The sequence below is a fragment of the Tachypleus tridentatus genome, chromosome 5 (assembly GCF_004210375.1).
Source record: "Tachypleus tridentatus isolate NWPU-2018 chromosome 5, ASM421037v1, whole genome shotgun sequence".
NCBI classification, from domain to species: Eukaryota; Metazoa; Arthropoda; class Merostomata; order Xiphosura; family Limulidae; genus Tachypleus; species Tachypleus tridentatus.
Window position 1 is genome coordinate 1,131,398 of NC_134829.1, and position 27,840 is coordinate 1,159,237.

Genomic DNA, 27,840 nt, shown 5'->3' on the forward strand with positions numbered 1-27,840 from the left:
CCAGAGAAGGGGCTGATACTGTCAGACCTATCACAAACAGCACTGCCACAGGTGACATTATCAACTGCACTAGTACTTAGTAAAATTGTAAGCTGCTCTCCAGATTTTACTGCATTTTTGTTCTGCAGAAAAATGTAGAAAATTAATAAAGATTTCATATGAGTTTACAGTTAATGTATGTAAAAAAAACATAACTATTAATAACACAAAAGTTATTATCAGAATGTGATAACAAAAGCCCAAAAGCTACTTAAACAGCAACAGTCTAAGATAATGCTTTATCTCAGACTCAAATGTATTAAAAAACATATTAACCTTATTGTGAAAACATAAAAAAACAAAGGTACTGTACATATACTGTACCTCATTAACCTACCATCTTTAAACTACTAAAAAAGTTTTCCTCATAAGTGCCAAATATTTAAGAAAGAAGTCTTTCTTATTATATAAAAATAAAACAGATTTTTAAATACCTTTGTAAATGCTATTTCTGAGCAGAAAGTAACAGGAGTTTCTTGCAATATGTTATTTGAAAATAAAAACATTACTTCAGGTAATATTTTATGTATTATAAACTTGTAACTCCTGTTATTGACACAGATTCAGAAACCATGGTTGAAGACTCTCCAGGTACCATTGAAGCACAATGTGACTTATCCTTCAGGTTTTTGGATGATACTTTTCTCACTGGACGTGACCGGTTTAATTCAGTGGTCTCATTTTCTTCAGTTTCTATACCCTTGTCTTCATCTCTGACTGCCTGACTGACAGAATTAACATACTTATCATCAATATTCCTTTCCATTATCAGTGGCATTCCCATAATCTGATTATCATCCTCCATTTCACCAGATTTATTTTGTCTTCTCAATAGCCCTCTGTTGGAATTCTGATCCAAAAGAGGAAAATTTTGTATTTCCCAACTAGCCTTCGTTAGCACTGGAAAATGTGGAATCTCTACTAAACCCAGTGGAGGCACAAGAGATCCAAATGAACGATCTGCATGTTCTTCAGACTCAGGGTCTACCACAGGATACTAGTATTCACCTAGCTTACTCAAATGATAGCATGGAAGGGTCATCTGTTTTAGCACCTACAGATAAAATATGTAAAGTATGCAATACTGAAATAATTTACATATTATTTCTCTTAAAGATAGAAGATGAACAAAAATTCTCCTATAATGTTTTAAAACTGTAATTCCCTATTACATATACATTGATAAGAATAATTACAAGTTTATAATACATAAAATATTACCTGAAGTAATGTTTTTATTTTCAAATAACATATTGCAAAAAACAATAGCATTAAGAATTGCAGGATCTTGTATATTATACCAGCTATTTTTTATTTTATTTTTTACATAAATAATTTATATATTTCATCAGCATGGAAAGGCTGGTTTTCTACTTACATTACATTATATCAACATTTTCCTATGATGAAAATGTATTTTAACAGATTATTACATTTTTCACAATATCAGCTTTCCTTAACTTGTACTGCCCTCTATATGCACAATTTTTCACCCACTGCAAAACTATTCTCCCAATAACTCAGTTTTCATGTCAGGCAAAAGAGCATGTAACAACTTTCCATTAATAGGATTGTGACAAATCCTAGTACAGCTGACTCCTATGCAGCTTGGCTCAACTTCACTAAGACTGAGTAACATTGTTGAATGTACATGACTGTTTAGCAAGAGTGCTGTTGATTGGTTCAGTATTTTTTAAATCAGGTAGATTGTCAGTTTATTTATCCCCAACAAGTCACAGACAAATACTGTAGAAAAATACCAACAAGGAGCTAAGGTTAGAAAGACAAAATTTCTCCTATATTAAACACTAACTACTGAAGATCAATCCATTACAACAAGCAAAAAGTGTTAAATATTTTCATTTCTTCAAATACATTTTCTTCTACAAGAATTTTTTTTTTTTTAAATTAGTGATGCAGTAAATATTGTAATCAATGTCAATACCATGTCTATTGGTATGGTATGTTCATGCTATTTCACTGTTAAGAATTACAAATTCCAATTTTCATTTTGATATCAAAAATACAAGTATAAACATGTAATTTTGTTCTATTATGGCACACATTTCCATATTCTTTATAGTGGTTTAACCTAGTTTTCAAGTACTTCAAATAATTTTTTTATCTCTAAGATTCCTGTAACCAATACAGCAAGATTAGATACGGTGTGAAAAAATATATTACATATTTTGTTTTTGTGACATTAAAGTTGTTAATACTATAATAAAATTGTTTATACATTTGAAGTAAAGATTCCTACCCTTTGAATACACATTTTCATGGTCTCTTGTTCAAAACTTGGCAGATGACTAAGCTGATGGCATGCAATCTCCGTCTGTATGCTGAAAATTAAATATTTAAATACAGATATTACAAGCTCTAAAAATATTTAACCTCCAACTCAATTCTACTACTACTATATATATATATATAAAAGGGATTATATACAGGAAAACATCAGTAATGCTAACACACACAATATTATATATATATATTTTAGTGAAATTAAATAATTACATCTAAGTAAATCAAATGAGTAAACAAAATCATGAGGAACAACTGCATTAAACAGCCTCTGAGTAATTATATTATAACCATAAGTTTTAAACCATAAACAATACACATTAAAATTAAACAAAATATATGCTGCATATTTTTAAAAGGATCCTACAGTACAAGCTTAAACACAGGGTTATAAATTGTATCCTACGGTTTGGAAGTGGCTGAAAAAGTAGGACCCACATCTATCAGTCTTAACCTCCATTTCGCTACTCTCACATAAAAAAGATTAGAAATTGGAGAGAGAGATGTGGGTGCTCAAGCCCACAATGTCCCACATCTATATCACCTATCACTGCTTGCAGACAGTTGTGACAAGGTGACTGCTCTCCCAAGTTAAAATGAGAAAAAAACAAAACATAAACATAAAAACATGAAAAATAAATAAAATTAAAAAATTAGTGGTAGAGGCACTAATTAACATGACATCAGTGAAGTAATAGTTTACTATGATTGTCATGTTTTTATATGCAGCTTAAGTTTTAGATGACCTTATTTTTTTAACAAAAAATGATTTTTAGTAGAATTTCTCAATCAGGTTAAAAGCTAAAGTACTCATCAGTTTTTATAAAAATACTGTAAACAAGGTTGTTTACTCTGAACGAGATGCTGACAAATCCAATGCCAACACATCAATATTGGAGCCAGGCTCCTCTAATAAAGAAATTTCTTCCCCTAAAGAATAAACACATTGTCTCTAAGTTTTATCCATGTATTCCTGTCAAATCTTTCACACTAAAAACAAAATACAATTCTATTATGCCCTGCTTCTCTTTAATCATGACTACTAATAACATCAGTTATGAAGCTACTGTATTAAAACACCACATACTCAATGCACAAAAACTATAAAAATTACACAAATGAACTAATAAAATTTGAGAAACATGAATGGGTAATAAAAAAAACTTTAAAGTTTGTTGTGGTTTGGATTCATTAGTAAAAACTATGTATTACTTTACAATATTGATGCATTTAAATGATACAGGTCACAGTTAGGTTCAAACTATGGCTTATGCATTAATATTCTACACTATCATTTTCAAATATACTTATATTAGTTGATATCAAGAGGATTTGAAGTTCCTCATTTAAACATAGTGAATAAAGTTATGGAAATAAATATAACAACATTGGGAAACAATGTTTTACCTGAAAAATTTGATTCAAGTAAACTTAGGAGCTTATTTAGGTCTACGAACTTACAACAGGCTGAACTATAATGGCAGTATACGATGATATAAATGCACATATTAGTACGTGGGGTAAATCCTTTGCAAAACACCTGGATAACATAATGCACATAAACTATTAATGAACGTTAATGAAATCTTTATCCAAATGCTCTGTAGCATGTCACACAATGCTAAGAATTGTATTATTGTATTGAAGTTATGTTATTGAAAAGACCTCTACTACAACATCTCCTATCCTCCAAAGAAAATATCATTTGAGATCAATGGTGGAAAGCATGAACGTTTTTTCTCGACTGAGGTTGTTATAATAGTAGTTACTTCCAAAAGCTGCAAAATTTCTTGCATACAGCACTGACTGAATACACAGTTTGGCTTCTGTCTGTCACACACAACGACCTCATCATCATATCTAATAGAAATAACATGCCTGACATAAGGTATTACCTTCCCAGAAACTTAGCCTTTTTCAACACACATATTGGAAAAATGATATTGATAGCTTTTCATATACTCAAAGTATGGTGTAGCACTCACCAATTGGACTGATGGCAACAGGTCACATCAACATAGACATTTTACTTTATTATCAGTATCTGAATTGTCTTTGGAACAGCTAGGATGTGTTGTACAAAATCTTTTGCCGACTTTTTGTATGTAATTTTCTTATTCCATTTTATACAGATACTGTTTTTAAATAAAAGAAAATCAGAGGAGTGATGCATACAAGATCAGCAGGCTAAAAAAATATAAAACACGAAAATGAGATTTCCTTAGCAAGACTTTACTCTAAGTATCAGTAATGAACCAGTGTCAAAACTCCAACATTTCGCATTTTCTTTCTGTATACAAACTATCAGAAAACTGGATGAAAATCAATAACCAAAAATAGCTGCACTATGTGAAAGTAGCAGAACAGTTCTATGCACAGACTGCCTCAGGAGGTATATACTGCTAAAGATGATGTCATAGCATCTGGTACAATGATAGGGGCAAAGTGCTGAGCCACTATGACACTTTACAGGTGAAATTTCTTATGCCAATATAACATTTAACAATGGAAGTTGTCTGCTGCCACAGAACGTGTTGTTAAGAGATGTTATACAACATCATAGTTTGAGTGTTGCTCAATGTTGTTAGGAGACACTGTTCCAAAAAATAAAAAATGATGGTGCAACTGTCTTGGGGATAGAGTGATTTCATAGTTTGATACCACTATAAGTTACTACAGGGAGACTCTGTTGCTAAGCAGATGGTTTTACTACAGGCAGGCAGTGTTAACTAAGGTTAATGATGCAAAGGCAGATGGTATTTCTATAAATGCATAGTTCAACAGGGTGAGGATCTCAACGTGAAATTAGACCAACAACAATAAGGTCTAGATTTAATTATATGTCCTAAAAAGTTACAAATAAACCCATTATGTTTACAAGATAGCTATTATATAAGGCACTATTAGATATTTGTTTTATTAAACATACTATCTTAATTTAACCATTATATATTGCTCATCTTAATTAAGGTATGCACATCTGACCAAAATGTTTATGGTTTAAAATATTTTATATATGTACAAAACACTCTGGATTCTTACAATACATTTAAATTCCTGATTTTAGGCTATTACTTACAAAAACACAAAATTGTAGAACACAGTATCTTACCAAGACAGGTGGGCAGAGATTTTAAGTGGTGGAATAGAAACTCCTACATTCTGCCGAATATTCTTCTCATCTTCATCTTCAAGATACTTGTGTCCTCTGACAAACTGCTAGCTTCTTCACAAGAGGGTGGTGCTTCACTCTCTTTAGGTGGAAAATCTAAAGTTATGAAAATTATTCTAAGATCACAAAGAAACAGGATAACTTCCATAAATATTTATATTTCACAATAACAACTCGCATTGAAATTATTCATACACGTACCTATTTTCCTTTTAAATATAATAAAAACATCAAATATAAATCACATTATATATTCATTGTTATTGATAAATAATGTACAGTATCTCTTTAGGTGAATAAAAAAAATTAAAGTAAAAATACTGTAAATTGCAATTTTTTTATTACTTAAAGAACACTTTCATCCACCTGCCAAAAACAAAACTTTAAAGGGTAAAAATGTGGTACCTAATACTCCACTTGCTCGAAAGAACTTCCCACAATTCTTACTAACAACAAATATACAAGGGGAGAGGAGGGATATGAATGATATGGTAGTCTTGTGGTTTATTTTAATATTAACATTGCATTTAAATTGAACACATCAAAAGTATTACTATGCAGTTTTCACAGTTGGTTCTGTTGCAGTTTCATGTTTGTTTTCTTTAATTTTACACAAAACTTTCAGCATCAGCAGTCTCTAATTTTGAAGACATTGGCTACAAAGTACATTAAATAATCAACTTTTGAAATATGTTAAACTGTTGCCAGCTAACTTGATAATGTATTAATCCTCCATTACTAACAAGTAATATTCATTTCCAATATTTTATTACATATACATACCAACTTCTCCAATTCCATGAACTGGTAATGTTATACACTGTTGGTTCTTCCTTGTTGTTGAAGTTCTAGATGATATAGAAATGTTGTCCAGGTTTGTGTCATGGTCTGAAAACCCTGAACCAAAGCGAGGTCAAAAGTATAAAAATAGTTGTTATTCTCTTTGGCATATAGAGATTTACTTAAATTATTGACAAAACATGGTTATATTTTCTGGGGAAAGATAATTAGTAAAATAAGTTTTGACTAAAACAGTTTCAGTCTATATGATTTCAGTTATCAATCCTGAGAGTGAAACCTGTAAAACTAAGCACAGTTTAGCATAAACATCAACTGTTACAGTCTGCACATCATCCCTTATTTCTGTTTTATTTTAATAAAGATTTTGTTAATTGTGTTATTTTATATACACTAAAAAAACTTGTTAAATACAGTACCCCACACTTCCTGGACAAATTTGCTGTTATCAGTGGATCCAATTCATTGATCACATCAAAGTATCACACACGTACACTAAATTATTTTTTTCTTTGTTTGTTTTACATACAGTCCATACCATGTTCAACCTAGAATTTGAATTAGGATATAATCAAAGCCAAATCACAATGACCATAACTTAGACATATAGACAATATATGAATGAAATGATTTAAATTGTTACCAGTCTTATATCAAGAGAATATTGTACACACACCAGTTTAGAATTAAACAAGTAATACTGTCATCAGTAGCATACATATAACAAGATATAGTTGAATTATTATTATACTAGCATATACCTAGGATAAAGACACCAACCAAATGAATTGTAATAAAAATAATTATAAGTAAACAGCAAAGCAGATCAGAGTAACAATAATATACCTGTTAAAAAATAAATATGGACCTCATACTACAACAAAAAATTGTGAAAATTATCCATTGTTTGAAATAACTTCTCTCACATTCTTTTACACTGGGCATAAATGTTCAGTAACATGTATGTATTTTAAATATACTCTTTACCAGTCAAGAACATGTATATAAATTTCAACCTTAAATATATACAACACAGTAGAACTGCTCATAATAAACCAAATACATTTTTATGCATTTTTCATTCAACTAAAACAAGAGACTATCTACTATTTCATTAATTAGCTCATTTTTTTTAATGAAAACAAAGTTAAAAAACAACGAAGTGTAGTTCTTACATTAAACTCTTCTTCGTCACCTGCAAGTTTTTTCTGTGGATTACTTGAAACTAAAGAACTGGGAGAATCTAAAGTATTTATTGTACAAGAAATATTATTCATACAATGATTAGAATTTTGCTCAATAAAAGTTATCACAAACTTCTAAATTTTTTCTTCAATGAAAAATGTAAATTCATATTTAATAAATGATTATTCATTTCTTGCATACATCCATAGAAATTCTTAATAAATTTTGAAATTAGTACTCAACTTCTTAAAACATTGCTATTACATCATTTAAATAATTATCTTGTAAAATATCTATCCAATGTATATCCAATTCTAACTAAATCACACAACTACAAAGGTACTTCTTGAGAAAAAAACTAAAATAAATACTTTTCTTGAAACTTATGGTTATAGTCAAAACAACTTTTTTCCCTTAAAATTAACAGTAGGGTCCAGAAACCCATTAGCTTTTCAAGTGATTTTTCTCAACTAGTTATGCATCTAATTCTTGTGGAATCACAACAATGTTCCTAATACAAGATACAAGCAACAAAAAAATATATGCAATTAAAAACACCATTATCATTAATCCCACTGTTTAATATTAGGATCTGCAAATCCTATGGCGCAATGTGATCACAATAATGAACAATTTGTAAACAGGTTGGTTATTTGGGAATACATTAATTGCTACCCTATAAGTATCGTTTGAACTAAGGATTGCTTGGATTATATGAAATAATGTATTTAAATGTTTTGAAATTTAAGTTACTATGTTGAAGTCTTTTCAAATTATAAATACTCAGATATAATCTCAAGATCACTAAGTATGGAATACTTTAAAAGTAAACTTGGTCAGTAAACTATATTCAAAACATCTATAAACAAGTTACTGAAACAACTAATCAAGAACATATTCCCAGGTTTACATAGTGTCTGATACAGTTCAAGTTTCATGGTAGAAATAACAACGTTTGCTAGCTTTTTTCATCTTGTACTGAGGAATGAGTGAAGAAAGAGACAGAGTTACCAATCCAATATTAATTTACTGCAAAAGAGAAGTGTCTAAATAATGGTACTATATTGCATTTCACCAAAATAAAATTCACCAGTTACTAAAAAATGTAAACCTAAAAAAAAAACCTTCTTTCAAATTTTTAAAAAAATCTCAGAGCAAAACAAGGATATATAAGTGACAAAGTTCAAAGGATGTTATTCTGCTCTCTCACTCCATAGTGAATCAAAGTGTCAATTTTTTCCAGTACATTTGGAATCTAACTAAATCACTTTATTACCACTGTATGTCCAAGAACCTAACATAAAAATCTATTTATAATTTAATTTTATATTATTGGAGTTCCCACTTTTTAATTTCAAAAATATCTAAAAACTTATCAATAGTTTTTCCATGTCACATTTTCAACATGAAAATTTTCTAACTTCAATAATGGGTTTCTACACTTTGCAACCACATAAAACCAAAAACATGCATTATCAAAAGTAATTATTTAAATTCTATGCTGAACCCACACACCCTCTCTCCAATTTTTGAGTTAGTTTGCTAAGTTTACATGATTATAAACATATACAGTAGGAGGAGCAAATTATCCTGTACATACAGTCATGTGAGAAAGTTAGAACACCCTATGAAAGCCTGTGTGTTTTTGTATATTTAGATATTTAATCACAAATTTAACAATACTGAGAGATTATAGGAATATAACTAAACAATTAAAACTGAAGAAAACACTATTCAAGATCTTCTGTAAATGTACTTCTACAAAAATGCATATTCTAACTCAGGAAAAAGCACACCTCCACATTTATTCCAACTTAAAATGACTCAACTCACCTGTGTAGGTGCACATGATTCAGCATTTTGTATGAGACTTACCCTATTTAAACCTCAGACATTTTTAGTTTGGTGGAGGACTTTCAAAACAACTGCCAACATGCCTAGGTCTGGTCGTCTACGCAAGTTCACCCCGAGAGCTGACCGCAAGATGCTAAAAAAGGTCTCCATACACCCTAAAATGTCACCACGGGATTTACAGCAGGCTCTGGCTACTGTTGATGTGAAAGTGCATGCCTCTACAATCAGAAAGAGACTGCACAAGTTTAACTTACATGGGAGGTGTGCAAGGAGGAAACCTTTGCTCTCTAAGAGAAACATCAAGGCCAGACGACAGATTACCTTCCAGTACCCGTGCCTTTGAAAATATCTAGATCAGCAAGACACAGTGAAGTGTATAAAATGAGCACGAGCTATTTTATTCTGTTGATTTTACTTCCCTGGAGGTTGTCTACCAGTTTACACATAGAAGATTTCAAACAATTCAACAGTGAAATTTGTCACTGGTAGGCTCACACTTGAGATTATATTATCAGTCATTTGCAAGGTAAAATACTTATATAACAACAAGATCATTAAACACTGTAAAGTCAAAACAACAAACTTTAACAGAAGCAGAACAATTTGCACAGCACAGCACTTAGGAAGGGAACAGAGTCCCAACACCAAACCCCAGACCACTCTGTACCAGACCATCTCCCTTATTCACAATGTTAAAGCTGTGGTTAGGGAAAAACAAAAACAATCACTGCAATAAAACCAGCATTATTAACAAAATATTATACTACACGGGGCCCGACGTGGCCTGGTGGGTTAAGGTGTTTGACTCGTAATCTGAGAGTCACGGATTCAAATCCCCGTTGCCCCAAATATGCTTGCCCTTTCAGCCATGGGGATGTTATTATGTAACAGTCAATCCCACTATTTGTTGGTAAAAGAGTAGCCCAAACATTGGCAGTGGGTGGTGATGACTAGCTGCCCTCCCTCTAAATTAGGGAAGCTCTCATGTAACTTTGTGCGAAATTCAAAAAACAAATAATATACTAGACTTATAAAGATTTACAATCCAAATATTAATACAACCACATTTTTGAACAACAACTGTTTATCAAAGTAAGAAACATAGCTAAACATACTGGAATAATTACAGGTCCTTTTGCCCCAACAAGAAAATTTGTAAAGTTATGTGATCTCCACGACCACCCTCCTCATCCTGTGTAATTAAGTTTAGTACTATCATAGATACAATGACAATTACCATTCAAAAACTTAACTGTTATGCATTTTATAGAAGGAATTTGATGTGCAACTGTTTCTCTTAACAGAGAAGTTTAGCCGATATATGAACCAAATGAAATAATCCAGATATGAATAATCATTCAAATTAAGTTAACCACTGATCTCACATAAGAGTAGTGTTTTCACTAAGATTTACTTTGAGTATGTAAAGAATAATAATAATAATAAAAAAGTCTGAGGACAACTCTCTCTTAATATACTGAAGTTAGCAATTCTTACATTCTTGGTCTGTAAAATAAATATGCATAGTCTCACAAGTAACAGTGATTATACCGTCCAAAACAACTACCCTTCATGAAGATGTTATTCTCTTACAATGATATTAAAGATACCTTTAAGATACAATGCATTCAAAGCTTATTATTATTACAAACCTTCTTGGATTAGAGAAATTTCACACTTTTTGTCTTTTTAATGGAGATTTTCTTAAAACCAGTTTCTATTTAATAAAAAATGCATAAAAAATCTGTGTTTTGTAATATTAATCTAAATAGTTTAGCATAAATCAATTGAAAGGTATAACAGATCTCTTTTGAATATATTTTTATTAAAGGGTAAAAATGACCATCAACACTAAACTAAAAAAAAAACAGTTCAATATACCAATAAAGAAATGTATAAAACTTGATTAAAAAGATGGCCCTCTTCTGCAATGTAATTAAATTGAATTTGGGTGTTAATTAGGTAGGCTAGAAAATGATGTCACAATTTCCAGTATAAAAATAAAATTCATGGCCAAAAAAACTTGTCTATTAATAGTAAGCAGCTATGAGTTTAGAAGGTTGGCTGAACTGTCCCTCTTCCATAAAATAGTAGAATAATTCATATTAACCTAAACACCTTATAGTGACTTACAAGCTTAAACAAGCCTTGTTTGACAATATCAGTAAACAGAATGCAGGATATCCATGGAGAAGACACCTTTATTCGACACTGAAGTTGAAACAACAAAAGCTAGCTTTAATAAATTTAAATTAACTGTCAAATCAAGAAAAATTCCCTAATTTATGAAATGCCTCTGCTTATTTTGGAGCAAAGCTATACTGAATATTCACAACCTTAGATTCATGACTACCAAAAAATAGCTTGTCATTGTCACACAAACTTTTTTACTCATACTTCTAAACTTTTGTTTTATGGAACAATTTGTAAAAAGAAAATGATAATTATAATTACAGGCAATGAAACTCACACTTTCTAGCAAAAAAAAATATTTTTCAAACAAAGAGTAATAAATACCATGAATCTACAAATTACAGAAATGTAGCCTCATGAGGTTAACCTAATCTCACTCAAATTATATATTTTCTTATTATCTCAGCTCAATAAAACTGTAATGTCACCTGGTGCACCTGCTGTTCTGAAAAGAAAAACAAAAAAGTCTGGAAGTGAGGGAATGGGATGGAAGAAAGTCTGATAAACTTTTGTGAATTTCTGTTTAATGCTTGAATGAAGTTGTTGGAGAGGTTCACAAGGATGATGGCATTGTAAAAGGTCCAAAGGAAAATTTTTCCTCCCACTAGGAAACAACAGGATAGAAAAATAAAAATATGAGATCAATATGCTCCAATGATAAATATCATTAAAACGAGCACAATTTTTTCTTTGCTTCTCAAATAATGCAAATTAACCTTCAACATGTTATTTTTTAATAAACAATTATTTTTAGTACACATGTATCTACAATATTCTAGTACCACACAAGGAATTTAAGGATATGTAACAGGAATTAATTTATTTTCACAGGTAAACAAAACTGCATAATACAGAGTAGTCACTCAACTTTTCCCTACTTTTCTACATATTAATTTATTGCACCTTACAAATACTAACAAAGCGAAAACTGATTCACATATACAGCAATTTAATTTCACAAAATAACAAAAATAAAAGACCGACCATGGGGTTTAAATTATTAATTTACAAGAATAAGACAACTAAATATAATTTCTTTGGTCATATTATACATTTAATTCATGTCTCCTGAATAATGAATAATACTTTAGATTTTCTGGGGCAAATTATTTCACACACTAGCAAGTTTGATATTTTCTTTTGGCTTCCTTATTCATCAGTTTAATTTTGGTTGAGAGTTGTTTCTATTTCAACTTTCTTCAACCAGGAGCTATTATACCATGCAATTTTATGTAGTTCTAAAGTTCACATTACAATTAAGAAATTGATGTTGTGCAATTGCACTTTTACATGCAAATCCCAGATACCTGCTAAAGCACTAAATTTTAATAACAATTGTACATCACATTTTATGTATAATAATGGATGTTACAATAAAATGTAGACTTCAGCATCTTCAGATAAAATTTTAAGAAATTTTTTTTTCACATCTAATACAAAAGTGTACAAATTTACTAAAATTTTCATTAAATCCAAAAATGAACTTTTGTATCCCAAAGTTCACATAACAAAACTCTGATCAAACAATCAGGCAAAGAACTGGTAAATAAGACATACAAAAGGACAGAAAGGATGAAAGCCACAGCAAATGGACCAAGATATGAAGAAAACCACTGCCTCTGGTATAAAGACAAGGAGAAAGGAAGAAAGGAATGGAAAACGAAAGATGATGAGCAAGACCATGCTGATGCAAGGAACTCGTCAAAAGCCACATGAGCAAGTGGAATTCAGTGACAATGGTATGAACTATATCTGATTGCAATTGTCAGAGGAGAAACTGAGACAAAGGAAAGGACAGGGGATGTTTGCTCCAGTAAAGAACAAAGTAGAGGAGTTTATATGCAAAAACGGCTCATTTGGGTTGAGAGCTCTTCTATGTAAAATATTTTCTCAACCCAAACGAGCCGTTTTTGAATATAAATTTCTCAACAAGTGGGTTTCTCGACATCACTGAAAGTAGAGGAAAACATGTCTGAGCAGGCCAATACAGAGTAGTGAGAAAGAAAAAAGTTGTCGTCTGGATAAGGGGAGAAAGACTCTGAAGAAGAGTCTGATCTGAGTGCAGATACATAAATGAAGACTACTAGGTAGTGCTAGTAGGCCCAGTGAAGAAGATTCATTGTCTGAAAATAAATATCTAAATTTAGTTACCCCTTGCTTAGTGATATAGCTGATAACAGTGGAATAATCAGTTTGAACCACAACCACCTGGCAAACCACCTTGCAGAGGAAATAATACAGAGTCCAATAAACTGCAAAACGTTCCAGGATATATCAAATGGAAAGAAGTCTCCTCAATAAACAACCAACCAGAAATCTCTTGGGAATTGAGGAAAGCTCCCCTCACCCAATCCACCAAAGAAACATTATTCCACTTCATAAAACAAAGAAACAAACAGTAGCACCTGGAAATGGAAGAAACAAGCCTACTGGATGAACCATACAAAACAGCATGACACAAGAACAGTTCGAATCTGAAGATAAGCAACCATCATGATTTGATCATTCAGAGTATCAGGGGAAAAAAAAAAAACCTGAAGTGAGAGATAATACTCCATGATAAAGCACAGTGACTTCAGTTAAAAAGTTCAACTGGGACAATTCTATAACAGGTCTCCAAACATCTATCTTTTGAGGGACAACAATTAGATGAGAGTTACACTCAAAGAGAATGAGTAACACCCATTTGGCAGCCCCTTTGTGTAGTAAATCTTGAACAGACCAATCTTTGAAGAAAAATAATCCCAAAGAGGAGGAAGGAAGGAAATTTACCAGTGGAAAAGGCAGAACTATAGGTAGAAACCTTCAGACAGAACTTAGAGCCCACTAGAATTGTCATGAAGTAGAGCAATATAAATTAATAAGAAACATTTGACATACAAAACCATTAAGGAACATATTAAAAAACAATTATCAAACTTACAAGTCCACTAAAGAAAAGGATAAAGGACACAACAGAAAAACCTATATTGGAGGAAAAGACAAGTTAACAATTAGAAAATTTGACTCAAGCCTAATCCCCAACTGGATGCAACTAATAGTAATGAAAAAGGAAATTACAACTTAACCCTTTTCCTACAAGCTAAGTATAATATACACAAGTTCTACACACTTGCACATGTCAAGTATTTATGCTAACTTTTGACACAACGTTCACATCTTCACAAAATAGGTAGGTATTTAGTAAAGATTACAGGTATTTTGTATACAAAGAATCAGATTTTTTTATGAACTATTTATGCTAAAGATTTGTTTGTGGAAATAGAATCTGTTTTGTTACTAGTCTGACTACAATGTGCTAAGATCTGGAAATTTTGTATATCTCAGTGGTTGGTTGGCTGATTTAGTATTTTATGGCACAAAGGAGCTAGGCTATCTGCGCCCAACTCTGGGAAAACAAGTAAAATTCATAAAAACAAATGAAAGTAAAACAAAACAGCAAGTAAAACCATAAATAGCATAAAACCAATGTTTACATCTAGTCTACAACGTTTAGAGAAAAACTACAGTAAAAAAAGTCATAACGAGCTGTATGTAGCACACTGGTAATTACCATAACCCGCCAAGAAGACAAACAAGTAAGTACAAGAACCACCGTCAGTCACCTGAACTTGGCCTTTCTAGTCCTGCTTCTGGGTTATGTGTCATTACAGCCACTATCAAAAAGTAGGTAATAAAAGTGTTAAAAGCAAAATTGTAATAAAAACTGGCCAGAACGACTGACGGGTAGTTCAAACAGCAGCATTCGTCACCTGAAGTTGGCCTTTCCAGTTCTAGAATTTAATGTTACGGCCATTTTCTAATTTAAAATCGAACTAGAGAGATTGTGACTCTTAAAATGGAACCACAATAAAAAAGATTAAATGAAGAAATATAAAACACTTAAATCACATTAAAAAGATTAATGGCTGTTAAAAAACTAAAAACATTATCAAAGTGGACAGTGTCACCTTCACCAATAACACTGTCTAATGTTATGGAAAAACCTTGGGACAGAACATGTTTAAAATAGTTCCGTCGTGGAGAGTCGTAACGATGGCAAGAAAGTACAATGTGGCTTATAGTAATCTGAGTGTTACACAAACTACACCTTGGTGCATCAGTTCCAGATAAAAGGAAAGGATGTGTTAAAAAACTGATCAATCCAGTCAGAACAACTTCCTCCTTCCGAACCTTACGGAAGCAAAGTGGCCAAACTCCACTATAGGGTTTTATTTGGAAAAGCTTGTTTTCTCATTGTTCACTTCAAGTCGACTGCCAGCTGGCACAGAGCCGAGTCTTGAATAAGGGACCATAGTCCATGTATGGAATAGGCACAGCGATGATAGTGCCAAAGCAGATAGATTTAGCTGCAGTGTCGGCGAGCTCTTTCCCATGAATACCAACGTAGCCCAATATCCAGAAAAACTGGATAGATGTAGATGTTAAAGAGAAATGGGCCAGTTGGTTTTGAATATCAGCAAGAACAGGGTGGTGAACCAACGTGAAGCAATTCCATGGCCTGAAGAGAACTAAGCAAGTCAGTATAGATAGTGCAGATTGAGTACTGCCTTAAATACACAGATAATATTTACTGGAAAAACAGGTAGAAGTTTGGTTAAAAACAATGAACACAATATTCTCACAACTTTAAGTACTTATAATTGAGAACTTCCAACACTGGCACTTGGTTGACCCTAGCTCAAGAGGACTAGCCGACCGACCCAAGGAATTCAAGGCCAAAGTGGTGTGTTACGGTTGGACCCCTCAACCACAAGGACCCTCTTCTCCCCTTCACAGGTCGCCCGCCACTTGTGGCAAACACGTGGGTGGATGTTTAGATCCCAGAGGAGGTAAACTGAAAGAACAGAACCTTCCCCTGGGAGGTCCCTCACCATGCAAGGATCAACGATGAGGGCCATCTTAGTGGAAAAGTATACTTCATTTCATGTTTTTCTATAGCTAATTGTTGCATAACCTGTTAGGAAGTTAAATACTGATGATAGAGCAAGTTCCATATCAGGTTTTCTTTACTCGTTTCTTTCAACATGCATTGCTCTTACAAGTAAACCTTTAACTTCTTTACAGACTTCCTAAAATATAGTAGTATATAGTAACATCAAAACAGTTTACATAAAACTTACCATCACGTCCAACTTCTCTGTCAGGATTTTTACAGTCTCGTGAGACGTGTCCATCTTCACCATACTTGAAGCAACCAGATTTACTTCTCCTGTCCTCTCCTACATTAGGACAGTCTCATGACATGTGTCCATCTTCACCACACTTACAACATCCTGTTAAGATGGTTAAAAAAACTATGCAACTACATGCATGTATTATCACCCTAACTGAAAATAAATTAAAATTTAACACAGAATTTAAGAAAAATATAATGTTACATGTTTCTCATGTTGATTTAAAAATTTATAATAATCTATATTAGTGTTGCAAGTTGAAAGCATTAGTTAGATTTGATACATTCTCAAACTAAGGAGTCATGTTAAAGCAGAAATTTAAATTCTAACAAAGTAACAGGATGCATGTTTAAAACAACTTACAAAAACGTCTCCCAGAGAATTTAAATGTAAAAGATGAGCCACAGTGAACCTCATAATAAAGATTGTATTGTTCTATAATTCTGTATAAAAACTTCAAAGTTATGTATAGCCATCCCCAATTCTTAAGTAATATACTAGAGGAAATGAAGCTAATTCAATATCACACACTACTCATGTCTAACCAAAGTGACATGTAACTGTCACTCTTATAGCACACTCATGTTTCTATGGCAACAGGTTACAAGTTATAAAATCTTATATTAATAGTTTTAACATTCTAAAGTCTGGGCAGCATCCATCCTAATCAAGTAAGGATACTGTTTCTAAGGTATCCAACCTAAGTATCTGCAAGAGCTAAGTCATAAGACTCAATCAGTTAATAACCGTTTCTTCATTAATATTATAAATATAATCTTATATGAAATTGTTTTTGGTCTCAGTTTCTTTACACAGGTAGTTCACTACTGCCCATGTTTCACACAGATTACTGTAAACTGCAATACTCTTAAAACAAATGCAACCATGAAGAAAACTTGTTTATGGTTTTAGTTTCTTTCAGACAGGTAGTTCACTAATGCCAGTTGTTACATGTAATATTATACTCCGTGATATCAAACTGGCATGTTTAACGATTCTTGTGAACAACAAACAGCTTTTTCTGAATCAGTACGTTTTCAGTTTTCTCCCAGTTTATAATAGTCATCAATAACAACTTGCTATAAAAGAAAATGGAACATAAAACATTATGGCAGAACTGAAAATCTTTCAAAACACTACAACTTAACAGATGATGAAAGTATTATATTTGTATTTATATAAAAAAAAAAAGTTTAATCTAACCTATCATATGTAATTAACAAGATAATTATCGCCCGTTAACACTAGTCACAGATTATAATTACATCAGAATTAATCAATAACTGGTATACCTGAGCAGCATAGGTTCAGTGCACAATTTGACTGATATAAAAAGATGAAATCCCATACTTCTTACAAACTCAAATGAAAACAAGTTAGTTTGTATGATACACCATTATACACAATGTTTTTGTTAAAGCACACCATTACTTTTCATACTCTTGTATTAACAAACATCCTTTAGAATTCCCAATTTTCAAATGTAAACAACTTTAGACAATAAGAAGCCTTGATATTATCAAATTTTCTGCTTAGCACCATTTAAAAAATCACATTTAACATGAACTGAACATGATGAAATCCTACAATTCTACCTCTCCACCAATAGGAGAGCAACACAACCTTCTTGCACAACATCTCCCCTTAAACACTTGCACTCGAAATAATGTCATTCTTACAAGAGGCATGAAGAAAGAACACCAGAAGTGAGGAGGATGGATAGGAATCTATCACAGGTGAGTGTCCATCCGAAACACATTCTCAGGTCACAAAAATGTTAACTGCTGAGACAATATCTCTTCTGTATAAACAAAACATATGGAAACCTACATAAAATGGTGGAGAGGTTGATGCAAACATTAAACCTATATGAGATCCTTACAGAAAGAAAATTAAGTATGGCACTTAACAGCAAGGGCTCTATACGGCATGAATCTATGGGAGACTATCTAATCTTGATCACTATTCTCCAACTAAAGGCAAAAGACCCCCTATGTATCACAGAGATGAATGAAATATCATCATAACCAACAAAGCACACAAGTTATCAGTGAGCCCAGATGTGTAGTGTTGTTATGGCACAATCAGACCATACGGTGTGTGGTTCACCTAAAATCGACTTGACACTCTTGCTGCAACAGGGCTGTTTGGAGACAGATCTAAACTATACAAGCAGTATCACAATGAATGAGAAACTCTCTAATGTTCACCACCCTAGTAGCTAGAAATCTGAACAAAGGAAGAAGATTTTACACTTGGGAGACCTGGGGATGTATCAAGATCCTCATCAGATACCTGCCAGAAAGGTCTTTTACTAGTAACATGAGACTATTTTTAAAAGTCTGAAAAAGCAAGAAGAAAAGAAAAGGCAGTGTGAAGATTGAAAAAAAAATAGCTTAGAGTTAAAACTCAGCAAGAAATAAAACAGGTTTTTAAAGATAATGTATGAAAGACATGTGAGAATCATCCACATGCACTAACATACAGGAAATAATATCCAAATTGAAAGCTTATCCACACTGTAATAGTAGCAAACAACAGATCTAGACAATGAAAGGTCCAACGGTAGAATAAAAAAATAGCAGGAGCCCTTAAAATACGTACGTGCCAAATAACACCAAGACAAGATGCAAAAGATGAGTCTAAATGAGTATATAGGAAAGAAACAGGAGGGAGGGAAATAGGATGAAAAGTACAATCACCATCCCAAGTAATAGAAGTCTTAGAAAAGAAGCCAGGTCTGGGTAAAGTAAGTACAAGTACAATGTAAGACTGTGAAAAAACACTAATGATATTAAAATCAGAACAATGGAGACCATAGGTAAGGAGATGGAAATATGTCTAGAAGCCAATAATTCAAACAGAGCATGTGTCAGAGAACATAAAATCATTGTCAGGTCCCAACGAGGCATGAAAAGGGTCGGAATAAAGTGGGGAAGGCAAAATGTAGAAAACCAAGTTGGAGTGAAGATTGATAGTCCATATCTAAACAACCACGTGAAAGAACTGAGCGGTGAGTCACCATAGAACAGGAAGGAAGTGGTAGACAAAACAGTGGTGAAAAGTTTGCCACTTCTGTTGACAGAAAGAAGAAAAAAAAACGAAGGACAAGAGGAATGTGATATAGAAAGTGGTACACAGTTGGAAAGTATAGGTGGTTATAAACCAGGCAAATCCCATTCAATGTGTGAAGTTGGAGCAATAGAGGTGACACAGGTATATAAGAAAATGATGAGACCAGTTCTCGCTAAGAGCTTCAACTGTCAGAGCTCAAGAAAAAAGTCTGATGTTGAGATAAGTGGCAAAAGCCTCCAAGAGAGACACAGCAAACCTGAAAAACACCTGAAAGAAAGAATCTGGTCCAGCCAAGAGAGTGAATATGCCATAAGCACATGGCAAATATCAATGGGAATAAATCACAAACAACATGTGGAAACAAAGTCCTTAAATGGGTAACCCCCAATACTTGATGTAAGAAACAAGTGCAGAATTTTCAGAGTAGATCATGTACAAATAATTCACAAGAAGAGACAAGAAATGAGAAAATCATGAAGAAACTGCATGTATCTCATAGGAGTGCCTGGAAAAGTGGAGATCCAGTTATTAAGGGGGGAAGGGAAACAAATGGATGCTTAATGTGGTGTTGGCATGATCATATCACCAGGATAAATCCTCAAGAAGAGAAAGGAGGAGATACACAAACACGACAACTGTGGCGGTTATTACTTTGTGATTGCAGTCACTTTTTCCTCAATCAAGAAATCTGTGAGTAGCTCGTGTGCATTATGTAGTTCATTGAGATAATGTGAGCTACATGTTTTCCAACCTGTTTGGAAGGCATATTAGTTAACCTTAGTTTATAGAGCAATAACACTGTTACAAAAAAGGCTATTTAGAATAAACAAATGTAGTTTCATATTACAATCTGAAATCATTACAGAAAACAAAAAGATAATTTTGATTTATTTTAATGGTTACAAGATTGGTCATATTGACAAACCTCACACAGAGTTTGGGTAGAATAATACAAAATACATTCTAGTTTTACTGATCAAAATGTTTCACGTTTATTTATGATGTTTAAATTTAAATTTCAGATGAGTACCCACAGTAGTCAATTTTCTGATTCCACACATTCACAGACTCTTGCAGTAAAAGAGACTTCATTATAAATTATGTTTTTCTCAACAAATGATTCAATCATTATTCACAGTTGACACAATTTTTATGAAGATACACTAAACGTATTACGAATTATTGTGGTGAAACTATAAAGATAAATTTAGGGTCACAAACTTGGCTGATTCAACCAAGCCCATAGTGAGAAGAAATGATGGTAATGGTTTGTCTCACTGTCTGTTGGTTATGGGTTCAAATCCCTGTCCCCAAAACATGTTCATACTTTTACCCATTGGGATGTTGTAACATTATAAAAATAGTAGTTCAAGAGTGGTAACTAACTAACTGTCTTCTCTTTGGTATGTCATTGCTAAATTAGGGATGGCTAATGCAGTTAGCCCTTAAGTACCTTTGGCCAAAATACAAAACTAACCAAACATTAAAAAATATTAAAACACTAAATGCACAGAATACCACCTGACTAAAAAATCACAAAGATTTAGAGCAAATAAAATCCAAAAGCTCAAACATCTAATTAGCTAAATTTATCAATTATCTGTAATATCATATGGGATGAATCATACTTTAATCACTCATTTGTATTCTAGACTTCCTGTTGGTTATAAATTTAAGACTTAGCCTCAGAAAAATGTATTAACATTTTGTAAATTTGAGCAAGGTGGGTGTGGCAAGAGGTTCTTGCATTTTCATTGGTTGCTCTGAAGTTCCATATGATTGAAGCATATAAAATTTAGAAGATTAATGACATTTTACATAACATTTAAATAGTTTAAGGGGGAAGTTCAAAAGGGGAAATAACTGAAGAACAAATATTCAAATTCTCACACCAGGGTAATTTAAATTTGTTTTTAAATATTTTCTTATATTATTAAGAACTTAAAATTTATATAATATTAAAAGCTGCATTATCATCTATGGTTTCTTGTCAAGTTTGTTCGTACATCAAGATAATGGATAGCAAAGGATGACTTGACAAATTAAAAAAAGAGCATCATTTACACAGCCTAAAGGCGGCAAGTGCTAAAAGGGAAGCAACATCAATGTGCCAACCAGTTTAAAAGATATTATTGAACAAAGAGGATATATGACCCGTCAAGTTTTCAACGTTTGAGAGACTGATCTATATTGGAAGAGGATGCCAGACGGAACAGGTTTAAACAACAAAAACAATTTTTGACAACTGGTTTACAACTTTGTCTGCCCTACAGTAAAGAGATGTTTTTCTATGGAAAATGTTTCCCATAAAGCACTAGTGGTTGATGACAACTCACCAAATCACCCTAACAACCTAATTTACACATCAACAAACATTTCTGTGGAGTTTCTTACTCCAAACACCACTTCTTTGACCCAACAAATAAATGAATACGTCATAGCCTCGTTTAAAGCACATAAATGATCAGATAAATGATCAGGGGCAGTGGACAGCAACAGAAACATCTGGGTCAGAGGTTTCTGGAAACCATTCAACATCAAGAATGTAAAGATGAATGCAGTTTGAAAAAAAAAACTGGCTAAAATATGTGTACAGTTTTCATCCCTCTTGTTAAAATAAATCACATCATTAGCACATCAGTTTGGATTTTAATGGAATTGATGAGCAACTACATACTACAAATCATACTACAAACAAATGACCAATGAAGTGCTGATAATACACTCACCAAAAATTGGCTGCTTATGAATAGAAAGATGAATAAAAACCAGAACCACAATTGTTTTTAAAACAAATGATGTCTCCCCTATTACAAGGCGATAATTATATGGAGGTTATAAAAATTTTGTATGTGAAATTGGAACATTTTCTGATGCATACAAGTATTTTTAATCTTGAGATCAAAATTACTATGCATGTTGGATAGTCAACATGCAAAAAGAAAATAGGCACAAGAAAAGCATTACTTAAAAACGTCTTAAAACTAAATAACAAAAATTTTTCAGAGTCTGAAAAAGAGAATATTATTTATTCCTCTTCAGCTTTAACATGTAAATCTATATAATACTTACCCCAGAGTGACATAAAATCAAGAAATACACACCCAAATCAACCATAATATACAATTATCAATTTCAATGATAATGCCACATAAAATAACTGATTAACTTAAATTATGTTTAAATCAATTTATCACAAAAATTATTTAAAATATTTTAAGATAAATTAATGGTTCAAAACATATCAACCAATAAAAATTAATGAGAAATAATTAATAACTATTGAGAAACTCAAAAAAAAATCCATCCTTAAGAATTTTTTTTATATATATAAAGATTTATCTCAATTTTAAACTCATGCTAAAATTAATAAAATTTATATATCTTTAATATTACAGTTTCCTAACTTCATTTGCAGAGCTTCTAGAATCTTCTAATTGAATATCAAGTTATTTTTGGTAAAACTTTATATGTTATGCATTATTTTCTCTACCCTTACACTATATGAGCTCAGGCCATTTGTTTAACCTTGTAACCACACCAAACAAAAATATGAAACAACATTTTTCATTTCTAAAATCCCTGCAGATTACAATAGAAGCTTATCATTATTTATCCTGACTACTGTCAGTTAAATATGACAACTTCCAATATACTAAGCCTATGTAACAAGCTAGGAATCACCTTGTATACACTTAGTTCAAATTACAGCATAAAATTATGTAATACACACAATTTTCATACATATATACAAATATTGCAAATAAATTAATCTATTTCTTCATTTTTATTTTCTCGTGTTACCTAATAAGTATTTTTTTTACTTTTATAACAAACAAAATATGTACACAAAAAATAACAAAAATCTAGTACTTAATTGTGAATGCTGTAATTTCTTTTGTTGTCAAAGACTTAAAGTGTTGAGAAATGCTAACCCAAATTTTCACTGGGCTGTTTATTTTTTTTCCCAAATTATTTATTAATTTCAAATATATACTTTAGAGCACAAACAATAATAAACACAAAGCATACAATGTCCTATAATTATTACAATTTAACTGGTTTTCTAACCAAACATTGTGCATTAAAACAATTTCCTTAGCTGGTTAAACTAAACTTAGTGATAGCAGATTTGAATCTACGTTCCGATAAACTTAAAAGCCATCCTTTGAACGAGATGGCATAAAACAGAAGGTTAAATATTGGTTATCAATAATGTAATAGCAAATGTCAAAGACAGAGAGAGAGAGTTATTGACATTTTTCAAAGACTGCATGTAAGAAAACAGAGCTTTATGGGATAGCTTTATGTTATGTATTAGGAAAATCGCATGTCTGAAAGTTTTATTCAATCTCAGTCAAGTGAAAAGACGATCCAAGATGAGCAACTTGGAACAAACAAGTGCCATCACGTGATACAGAAATGTGAACACTAAGACGTTACAAATTAAAATATTTTACTTTCGAAATTCAGAAATTAAAACTATATTACATAATAGAAATATCTGATTAACTTTAGATCTACATTTATTTTGATTATTACCACATCTTTATAGAATTTTATAGCTCAATGAAAATAATACATTAGCAACACAAGAGAATTCTCTCCCACCTATCAAGACTGACTCTCCTTACGTGTAATTATTGTATTTGGAATGATCTCTTTCAAAACACAACCAGTATGAATAAAACACGTACAAATATAAGATGTTTTTTTTTGGTAATTTCAATCTTTATGTAATGCTCAAAACTTTTACCAAGTGCTTTTTATATTAAATAAATAAATTCTGTCCAGGTAATTAATTATTAACACTCACTTGATGTCATCAAAAGGTTGTTCTTTATATATTGCCCAAACCAAAGCCCAGTTGTTCATTAACCATTTCGAGGAGCTTTTCATCTGAAGAATCACATTCCCCCTAAAATACGTCAAAGTAAATTGTCAACATAACTATTATTTTACTGATACAGGAAATGAAATATCTCCAAGCATAATGACAACTAATAAAAATATGATAAAGTGCACTTTACTGGAAAATAATATTAATAACAAACTACAGGAGAAACCCTATCACACAAATTCTTCAGGTCATGAAACTGATATAATACACACTGGCTGTAGAAATAACTGAGAACAATGCTTTTAACATGAAAAATTGTACTTTCTCAATACCTTATAAATATATAAGGCATGAAATATTTAAATATGAAAATATTTAATAAAACAATGTAAAGAGTGATTGCAATGATTTTTATTCATCACTATATGTCATATAATATCTTGGAACCACGTATCCTAAGTAACAAACCCAAACACGCACGTCAAGTACCTCAAAGTTGCCAGTGGCTAAGTTTTTGTTTTTTTTAGTAGTTTAGGAACCCTATAACTATGTTATTATTTACCAAATTTTCATTTTCTTACTTTGATGAAATAGGGTTTCATTATACTCTTCTGTTGAACCATTGATAACAGGATTCAAAATTAAAGCTTACAGAGAAATAAAAAAAACTTATTGGATTGCTAATCTAAATACTGTTCAACCTTTTGAACTTAATCTAGAATCTGGAATCGATGATCTTCGTTCACTGGTTTCATCTTTGTCGAAAACAATATTTTTATTCTTTGCTTATTTCTTCTTGTATCGCGAAAGCTGAATTTAGTAAAACATACTATTTGTTTAAGATAATTTTTCATATAAATTTTTATAAACTGATCAGTATATCTTTTTTAAACTGTCTCCAGGTGTTACCTTTACTTAAATGCTTAAGCAGAGTTTTAAATACACACATATTTAGCCATTTCTAAAGTAAAATATTCCTAACACATTTTCGCATACATTCTCACCATTGGTTATATTATACTGGAAATGAGAAATGAGACACCAGAACATAGAGAAATAGACATTTCTTGAAAAACCAGATGACCTTCCTGATGTTACTAAACAACCTTTATTTGTATATCACTCATTTGATTACACCACCATTTCCAATATGTAACTGAAGATAGGTCCACCTTCAAAAAGTGCTCAAATTACGGGGCTTATATTTAATTTCTATCAAGACATTTTGAACCTACATGTTTTTACAACATCTTGAATAACATGTACAGTATATTGTCCAAATATTGTCCAATACTGGGTTACAGTCTTAGAGCAGAATTAACTGACTTCTTTCCAAACTGTTTATCATCAATATGTATTGCATCACAACACATAACGTCATGTTTTTGCCTGTTACAATGCTAACTATATAGGACTGACCTAAACATTAGGGAAAGTTGCTTATGTTCTACATAAAATACAGAGTGGACCATAGCTGAAATTATTTGATTTAACTGTGCATTGGTTTCCATTTCTGTGTGATTGTATCAGGAATAACCAGGGTTACAGGGATTTTATTCATTTCTATTAAGACTTCTCGAACTTGCATGTTTTTCTAACACCATAATTATACTATTCTCCTAATGTCTTTAGACAGTGGTTCTATGTACAGGCAGTAAAACCATAAAATTAAAAGAAGAGTATGGGAAAATGCCAAGCTGAAACTTTGAAGAAAATAGAAAACCTAGCATTCAGAGAGGGAAAAACATATTTGTTCATTCTATTTCATATTTATCAGTTTCTCATTTCACTGCACATTGGTAATTTCATTACTGTTAGTATTAGGGTTGAAAAAATAGTAGATAAAATATAGTTTTGCCAGAAAAATACCTTTGAAAAGAAGTATTTTTTTACTTTTAAGCATGGAAACTGATTCATTTAAGGCTCTGGAAATTCACAGATAGATTTTTATGGAAAATATTTTAATAGAAATATTGATTAATTGTGTACAATACAGTTATGGCTACTGAAAGATTGACAAATTTCATAAATGAATGTGTCATAAATTTAGAATTATAGTAAAAAATAGTACTTACAGCTCCACATGAGCAGGTGCTTCCCTATTGGACTGACCCCATACACATAGGGTGTTAATATTATTTATCACTATAAATTTTTATATTTATGAATATTATTCAGCACTATTAACTTTTAGAACTCAAACTTAATCCAGTTGAAACTTACCAGATACTATCAAGTGTTAATAAGCAAAGGTAGCCAACTGATCAATCGGTACATTCTAGTAATTATAGCTTCTTGTTTTCTGTGTATTAACTTATGAATATTACATACTTCTAGTCAATTTGCTATACAAAATCAGATTCATTAACTATTCACATCATCTGTTAAATAACAGAACTTCTAGTACACACTAACAGTCTCATGTCAAACTACATTAAAAAATACAAGTCTCTAAATTTAAATTGTAAAGCTTAATATGACAGAAAAGTTCAGGTGAACGTTCCATCTTGGGATTTTATATATACATACTAATGGATTGACTCTTATACTATAATGCCCCCACAGTTGAAAGGCAAGCATGTTTGTTGTGACAGGAATTTAAATCTGCAACCCTTATGAAACTGTTGCTTTACTGTTACTATTTACTATTGTAAATGTAAGATATGAAGGGCTTTAAACACAAAGTATATCCCTGCTGGACTATATAATTTAAGAATATATAAGTAAATGAGAAAAGTAAGCTACCCAAATTTCAGATTCTCATTTGCGATTACTTTTAGCTCGTGTTTCTATCTTTATAATTTTGGTAGGTATATTGATTTACTACAAGTAAGACCAAGAAATAAATTTTGTTTAAATTTCATACACATGTATAATTACATCCACAAATAACAATAACAATAGCGGTGATTCTGCATTGAACAGGGTTATAGAGAAAAGAGGCTTAGATTGGATCGTTTAGGGTTAGAATATAAAATTTTGCTTTACTTACGTACGTATCACATCGAGATATTTGGATCACGTTAACGTCAAAGAGTTTTTGTGATATAACTTTAAACTGACTGACAACACTTTGTGATATCCTAAAAGTTACAAATTGTAATAAACTTTTTGTTATAAACGTTTGTTTTCAACCCTTTTTCAAAAACCTTTTTCATTTCTTGCGGTCTTTTGATGACGTAACTCACATAACTCACACGTGA

General features: G+C 31.8%; 1 long non-coding RNA gene across 9 annotated transcripts; it reads right to left on the reverse strand.

Moving 5' to 3' along the window:
• Positions 1-27,840, reverse strand: LOC143250392 (uncharacterized). Of its 9 annotated transcripts, none has more exons than XR_013028163.1 (9): positions 27,630-27,838; positions 24,614-24,715; positions 16,669-16,821; positions 7,489-7,556; positions 6,733-6,861; positions 6,299-6,412; positions 5,456-5,611; positions 2,300-2,381; positions 474-1,093 (listed from the first exon to the last, which is right to left on the reverse strand). It is a non-coding gene; the product is annotated as an uncharacterized LOC143250392 (long non-coding RNA). The 9 variants fall into 9 exon arrangements; XR_013028162.1 differs by lacking the exon at positions 6,733-6,861 and adding an exon at positions 11,870-11,990; XR_013028167.1 differs by lacking the exons at positions 474-1,093; positions 6,733-6,861 and adding an exon at positions 1-122 and having other exon boundaries at positions 27,630-27,840.